This window comes from Tupaia chinensis, unplaced genomic scaffold (assembly GCF_000334495.1).
Source record: "Tupaia chinensis unplaced genomic scaffold, TupChi_1.0 Scaffold000061_1, whole genome shotgun sequence".
Classification (NCBI taxonomy): domain Eukaryota; kingdom Metazoa; phylum Chordata; class Mammalia; order Scandentia; family Tupaiidae; genus Tupaia; species Tupaia belangeri.
The window spans coordinates 2,607,537-2,615,635 of record NW_006159519.1 but is presented as its reverse complement, the minus strand read 5'-3'; positions in this window follow the sequence as shown (position 1 = coordinate 2,615,635).

Here is an 8,099-nt window from a genome sequence, read left to right as displayed (position 1 = left end):
GGTGTGCACGTGTTCAGGGCAGATATCACCCCTCTAGGCCTGACCACGCAGTGCACATCAGCAACCATGGAACATTTTCCCCCTGCAGTTGGCCAAATCCATAGAACAGAGGGTTAACTGTACCTAAAGAAAAGATAAAGAGAACCCAGGGCACAAAACGTGGGCAAGTTCTCTACTGGGAGGTGGGACAGTCCCTGGAGGGGCAAATCCCTGGTCAAGGTGGTCACTGAGCTGGGGAAAGAGGAGGAAGCTTGTGTAAGATGCTTTCTGGAGACATTAGGCAGGAGGGAGAAACATCCAAAAGTGAGATCAGGAATTTTCTTGAAGGAAAAAGGTACACTCACGTGTCAGCACTAGTACGTATTCATTAATGCAATGGCATTGAATGATTTGATTCTCTCAAAAACACTAGGGCACAGATACTGTATTCGTCCCTTTTACAGATGAGGAAACTAAGACACAGAAAGATCGTACCGCTAGCCAAGGTCAGAGGCAAGATTCCATCCCAAGCCATCGAAAGCCAAAACCTGTGCTCTCAACCTTAACACTCACTCCACATTAAGACACTACCTGTTTTTCCATAAAACATTCATGTGGATCAACCCACACACAGACAGTTAAACTTGACCTACAGACTCGTGTGCGCTTACCTTCCCCACAAACAAGTGGCATCATTGATTGGGCAGTGTTTTACATTTTAAAGCAAATGCAGGTGTCAAGATGGATTCTGGACACGATTCTGAAATACCTTCCCCATGGGCAACTACCACAAAGCCAGTGTCCATGACATGTCCAGTGCAGGACAGAAGACAGAGGGTAAAGGAGACACAACCCCACCCTACAAAGCTGACGGTCTCGTGGGAGAGATCCAGCCCACGCACAGCAGTAGACTCTCTGTACCCACTTGTTCGGTTGTGTGGTACAGATCACAAGGAGCCAGAAATTCTCCTGGAGTGGCTGGGAGAGCTTTAAGTTAGAAGATAAGTATGCAAGACTGTCAGAATGTGGGACCACCCAGGAAAGAAAAGGAGTGTGTTGGTGGGAGGCCTATCAGTAGCAAGCTTACCAATGGTGAGGAGAGGTCTGCTCTAAGGACAGTGGAACATTAGCGGGACGTGTTGGCGAGGCCCAGTGGTGGACCAGAGGAAGCCCACCCCAAAGCCCTGGGGTCAGCAGCTCTGACACAGCTTCTTTCAAAGTCCTCCCAAAATACCCACGAAGACATAGAAAAAAGATGAAATCTTAAAGCAACACTGAAGACTAGAAGTGACAGCTAATCTATTTCTAGAATTTGGTAGGAATTCCCATTAACTATAAAGCAAATGGAACTGAGCTGAAAAATCCCTGCTCAGGCTATCTGGGCAGTAACAGAGCAATCCTCTCCTCTTGAAAGAAGGTGGTTGGAGTCCTCGTCTCTATACCATTATCCAGCCTTGGCTAAGAAGGCTCAGGAACCCCAGGTCGCTATCTGCTTATTGCACCAACACTTTTTGATGCATCCATTATCTCTCATGCTTTTTTTTTTAAGAGAAAATACTTTTTGATATAAAACTATGTGTCTGGGAACAAAACCACACTAAATACACACTCCCAAAACTTTATTCTATGAATAATGTTATGTTTTTAAACAAAATTTTTTGAGAGATTTTTGCTATGGAGCATGTGTACTGGCCAGAGAGACAGAAAGCGAGAAATCATCCCCTGGGAAGATAGCCATGCTGCAATCCCTTCTCCTCTATTCTCCTCTTAGGATTTTGAGCACACACAGATGCGCCCGCATGAGCTTTAAGCCTCCAGGTCTAGGATTTGACCATGGTTAACTTTGTGGGAGTCCAGTGACATAACCATTAAGCCATCTGCTGGTCAAAAAAATACATGTGTATACACACACATACATATATATACATATATGTATATATTCATATTTTATACATATACATATATGTATAAAATCTCTCATACTTTATCAGCCTCTAGAAAACATGTCAGTAGGACGAAGAGCCTTGAGAGTGGTATACCTGGGAGCTATGACCCCTCACGTGCAGTATTTAAGGAGGAGAAGGTGGAGACTTAAAGATCGCTTGTGGTCAGGTCGTGCACCGTAAGAAACTGAGTGTGTGTATATGTGTGTAAGATACAGAGAGAGCACGTGACCTCTGGGCTATGGGGATAGGAGAAACCAGTCAATGAAGACAAGCAACACAGTGCAGAGGATAAGTGCCATGAAGAAGTCAGATCCCCTGTGGCTGATCGGGGTTTGAGTCCTGGCTTCAGCAGCTTGAAAATCAGACCGAGCATGAGCATGCAAGCCCAGGAGCCTGATGGGGTGGAGAAATGAAGGAAGGAGGATTGCAATGGAGGAAAGAGGTTGTGTGGTGCAGATCACGAGGAGCCAGAGATTGTCCTGGAGTGGCTGGGAGAGCTTTAAGTTAGAAGATAAGTGTGCAAGACTGTCAGAATGTGGGACCACCCAGGGAAGAAAAGGAGTGTGTTGGTGGGGGGGGCGATCAGTAGCAGGCTTACCAGTGATGAGGAGAGGTCTGCTCTAAGGACAGTGGAACATTAGCGGGACGTGTTGGCGAGGCCCAATGGTAGACCAGGCTCCACTGGGGAGGAAGGGGGATTTCCCTGTCTCCCACATGTCCTCTGGCATTAAGGAGAAAGGAGCAGAAGGAGCAGCTGCAGCAGCAAAAGCAAAAGAGGACAAAGCAGATGATGAGTGGCTAGAGCAAGACCTGCAAACGGGGTTCGCTGCCCTAGGCACAGTCTGGCCAGTACACATTCTGTCAAGTGAAGCCCAAGCTTATCAGCATAAATTAATTCTTCTCTTTTTTCTTTGAAGAATTATTTTATTTAAGTTATATTTATTTACTTATTTTTTAATAAGAGAGAGAGAAAGTGAGAAAGCAAGCCGCCAGGTCTGGGATTCAAACCACAGTTGGCCATGGGGGAGTCCAGTGTCCTTAACCCCCACATCGCCTGCCAGCCCCAATGATAGATTAACTCTTGCTAGAGGGAAGAAGATTTAAAAATATATACCAGCAAGAGATCTAGAGAAAAATAGGATAAGATTAAGACAAACCAGGGATTTATTAAACATTTAACAAACTTACCTCTAAAAATTATTTAATATTGCAACTGAATAAAAACCTCTAGAAAAATGTAACACTCCCAGCAGCGAAAGAACAGGTTATGACAAGATGACAGGAGTCTCTAGACGAGATAAAGGCTTTGAGGAAACTAAAAATGCAACCTTGGACCAAAGTGGACAGGTAGGGAGGGGAGAGGAGAAATGTCACTGAAAGTAACCAAAATGGTGATGTGTGAAACAAATTTGAAGGACTCCCCCAAAAACAAAAATGAAAAAAAAAAGAGGACCAAGAAATGTTTTTCCATTAAAACTGAGATGATGAATGGGGGGACCGATGTCTAACCTGAGAAGTGTGTGTGTTTGTGACTCCGGCCAAACCCAGCTTGGGCTCCTCCTTGTCTTCATGCTCCAGCTGCTTAGTGAAGAGCCCTGACTCTGTTCACCACCACTGTGCGGGGTCCTTCCGGTCCTGGTAAGCACCAGGCATCCAGGGACACGATTAGGCCACCCTCAGTCCCCTGTGCTAAAGCTTCCAACAGGAGGCCAGACTGCAGACCCGAGGGCTCTGCTCCTTCCTGCACTTCTGAACCTGGAGGAAGCACCTCGCCCAGGGTACAGGATGTGAATTCCCCAGTGGTGGAGGGAGGGCATCAGAACCTGGAAATGAGGGAAAGCTAACACCCCATGGCGAGACTTTGAGCCATGAAAGACAAGAAACCATAAGGAGTAGCAGATCAACTTCTCTCTCTGCCCCCCACAAGGAATCCTCGGTGCCAAGGAGCTGCCTATGAGCCCTTGCATGTGTCTGTGTCCTTCCACGTCAGACTTCACTGACAAGCCCGAAGTATAGCAAAGCAGTCAGGTCAAGGAAAGAGAACAACTTACAACTGACACTAGCTGGTCACCCTGGGCAGTCTCAGGAGGTGAAAAGCCAGTCATAGGCCCCCAGATGTTCTGAGCATCTGCCAAGGCTGCAGTAACAGCCAGCCCCGATGGTTTGAAAAACACAATCAGCATATCCCAAATCCAGACAGGATGGAGAAATGGAGGAAAAGGGAGTATGGAGTATGACCACATCTCATTGGACGTGCACACATGCATGCTCCCCTCTCTCTCTCTCTCTCTCTCTCTCTCAACTGAAAAGAAAGAAGAAAAGGAGAGAAACACAGTTCTCAGGCTTCCATCCCCTGGAATACAGAATGGAATACTGAAGGCCACAAATGAATTCTAAGTATCACATGACCAAAATCAGCATTTCATGGGGCCAGCAGGTGACATGGTGGTTAAGGTGCTGGATTCCCACATAGCCAACCATGATTCAAGTCTCAGAGCTGGTGGTTTGTAAAACACACCAGGAGTATATGTACCCAAAATCCCAAGAGGAGAATGGAGAAGGGACTGTGGTATGGCAGCCCCCCTGGTGGGTAATTTCTCACCTTCCCTCCCTCTCTGTCTCTCTCTGGCAAGTGCAAGCACTCTATGGCAAATACCTAAAAAAGAATAATACTTTTTTTTAAAAAAATTGGGGAGAGTAGGTGGTGTGGTGGTTAAGGGTGCTAGACTCCCACATGGCTGACTGTGGTTAGAGTCTTGGACCTGGTGACTTACTTTCTCACTCCCCCTTTCTATCTTTGTTTCTCTCCTCTCTCTCTCTCTCTCTCTCTCTCTCTTTCTCTCTCTCTCTCTCCTACTCTGATCAAATAAAAGTGGATAAATAAATAAAGTTAAAAATTTTTCAATCAACATTTCACTAAGTCAAAATATTAGGTCATTGGGAAAGTCATGACATAATTTTCTGTGCAAAAATGTGTCATTATTTTCCCAAAGACCCAATAGTACTCTCGTACAATGAACTCATAAGATATAGAATTGACTAGAATAGTATTCAAAAACTAAATTATTCATTCTTTCTTTTTTTTTTTTTAGAAAGAGAGATTTTTGCATAGAGCATGCACTCAACTCACCAGAGAGACAGACAGCAGGAAATCACCCCCTGGGGGGGATGACTATGCCATAATCCCCACCCCCTCATTCTCCTCTCAGGTCTTGAATATGCTTGCACATGTGCCTGGTGTGAGTTTTAAGTGACCGGGTCCAGGATTCAAACCACAGTCGACTACGTGGAAGTCCAGCAATGTAACCACTACACCATATGCCGGTCCAAATTATTACATTCTATCATTAGATTTTTAGCAGTAAATCTTAAAGGTTATTCGCACACAGCAGGAAGAATAATAGCTTGCTAAACGTATATTCGCTTTTAATCAAGGACAGGGAAAGCAGCAGCAAAGTATTTGAGAGTATCTCATTTTTCTGTCACGTTTAATTCTTACATTTTTTACACTTTTTATTATATGTGATCAAAGATGACTATCATGGGAATCGTGGTCTGTGACTTGAAAGGTTCTTATTTTATGAAGTCTTGTGTTTACAAAAATGACAATCTGCTCTGAATTCTTCACAAAATGTGAACAAAAATCAAGAAGCACTTTGTCTTAAAGGGATCTGCAGCCTCAATGAGATGAAATGGCAAAAGCCACACGTAATTTTCCAAGATTTTTCAATGTTTTCAATGTTGTAACATAAATTGTGAAAAAAATATAATCTCTACTGTTTTGTCTTGTATTATTGTTTAGATACAAGATTTAGTTGCCTCAAAAATGACATACTTCAGGGACCAGCAGTTAGCATAATGGCTATGTCACTGGACTACCATGTAGTAGACCGCAGTATGAGTCCCAGACCCAGTGGCTTAAACTCACGCCGGGCGCGTGTGCGTGCGTGCCCAAGATCCCAAGAGGAGAATAGAGAAGGGATTGCGGTATGGCCATTCCCCCTGGGGGGTGATTTCTCGCTTTCTGTCTCTCTGTCTCTCTCTGTCTTTCTGGCGAGCGCACGCGCCCTATAGCAAAAACCTCTCCCAAAAAATATAAATAAAAAATACATACTTCGTAAGGTTATCTGACATATTGTTTCAGTCCATTCCCTGCTGCTATAATAAAACATTACAAAATGAGTGGTTTAGAAACAGTAGAAGTTATTCAACTTATGGTTCTAAAGGCTGAGAAGTCCAAGATCATGGTGCTGGCTTCTGACCGTCTGCCCATCCTATGGCAGAAGATGAAGTTAGCACTTGGTACGGGAGGAAACAAGGACCAAACTTACTCTTTCATCAGGAGTCCTCTCCCGTGATAACGTCATTCATCTACTCCTATGGGCAGATTCCTCAGGACCTAATGGTCTCCTAAAGGCCCCACCTCTTAATATACTTACAGTAAGTTTCCAACACAAGAACTTTCAGGGACATGTTCAACTATTCGAATCACAGCACAGACATCTCCTAAATGTATGTAATAGTTGCTCTGCATCCCTGTATATTTTGAAGCACTGAAAAACTGTATCAGATGAATAGCTTTCACAAACGACTAATCATTGCAGTGTTTGATTGCATGAATAGAATTTCGACATCTAAAGCACTTAAAGAGATGTTTCACTCCAGGGTACATCTAAAATGCTTACCTTTTTGGGAAAGGGCACGTTTGCATGTTAATAATAAGTTCAAATCGTATGCCATGGGAATGCAAACAGTATTAAATTGTGTAAATCTATGTAAACACACCTTCATTGATTGCTCCCAACTCCAGAGAGGGCAGAAATGACACTGAAGTCAACACGAGGCTCCTTGACTTTCCAAAGGCCTCCGCCAAGGCCACATGACGGATTTTGGCAGAATGCCAAGGCGGAAGTCAACTGTGGATGTAGCATAGGCTGAGTGGCTTTCTATTTCATTTTTTTTTTACTTCCATCAGAAGAAACTGGCTTCATGTTCAATCCATTGGGCAACTTTCTAGCTGTCCTCTGTTCTCGTACATGTACTGTGGGCTGATAGAGCATCTAGCTTCCAATTCACTTGCTTACGTTACCAAGCCAGGAAGAGGCTCTTGGTAAAATATGAAAGAAGCAAGTCTAGAAGACAGCAAGGTGTCTCTAGGAAACCCTTGTGAAGCCTAATTGGCTCCCCAGATTTGAAAAGTACTTATTTTCTCCTATCTTCCTTACTATCTTACTTACAATCTTCCTATCTTCTTAAAAGCCTCTACCTTTAATAACAAGAAGTAATTTGGGGAAGGCATTCTCAGGGTCATCCCTAAAGGAATGCCAAAGACAATGTTTTAAATCTGCTGTGGGAAGAAGTTGAGCTTTATCATCTTCTCTTATTTTCAGTTGAGGTTTCACAATCTTCCTGTCTGAGCCTGAGAGGACCTTCCGCAATCCTGCCCTGCTGAGGGTTGGACCCTGACCCATCCTGCCCTTGAGACTGAGCCTTCCTTGAAGGGGCATGAAGCCAAGAACTAATCCTTTGCATACCCATCGATTCCCCAGAACACATCAAAGGTACCTTGAACAAGAAAACAAAGTCACTGGAGGTTTGAGATGGGTTAAAGCAATTGCACTAAATCGCCTTAGTTCTCCAATTGGCCTTTAAGACAAATCCAGGTGCCTATTTTTAGATCCTGCACAAACTAAGAAAGTTTTTTTTTGTTTTGTTTTCAATTATTTATTTTATTTTATTGTATTTATTTTTCATTTCCCATAGGGCACGTGTGCTCCCCAGAGAGAGTCAGAGAGGGGAAGTGAAAAAGCAAGCCACCAGGTCCAGGACTGGAACCATGGTCGCTGTATGGGAGTCCAGTATGCCACCATGTCACCTGCTGGCCTCAGGTTTTTATATTTTTAATGGTTGAACATTTTTGAATGGTTAAAAATAATAAATTAATATTATCCCATAAAAATTAGATGACATGTAAATTTCATTATTTTTAAGTAAGTTCTACTGGAACACGACCATGCCCATTCATGTATGCATTGTCTAGACTCCTTTTGCTCTGCAACAAACCTGTCTAGTTGCAACAGAGACTGTATAATGTACAAAATGGGAAATATTTACCGCCTATCCCTTTTCGGAAAAAGTCTACCAAATCCTGGCCTCCTGATGGCGGCACAGTGC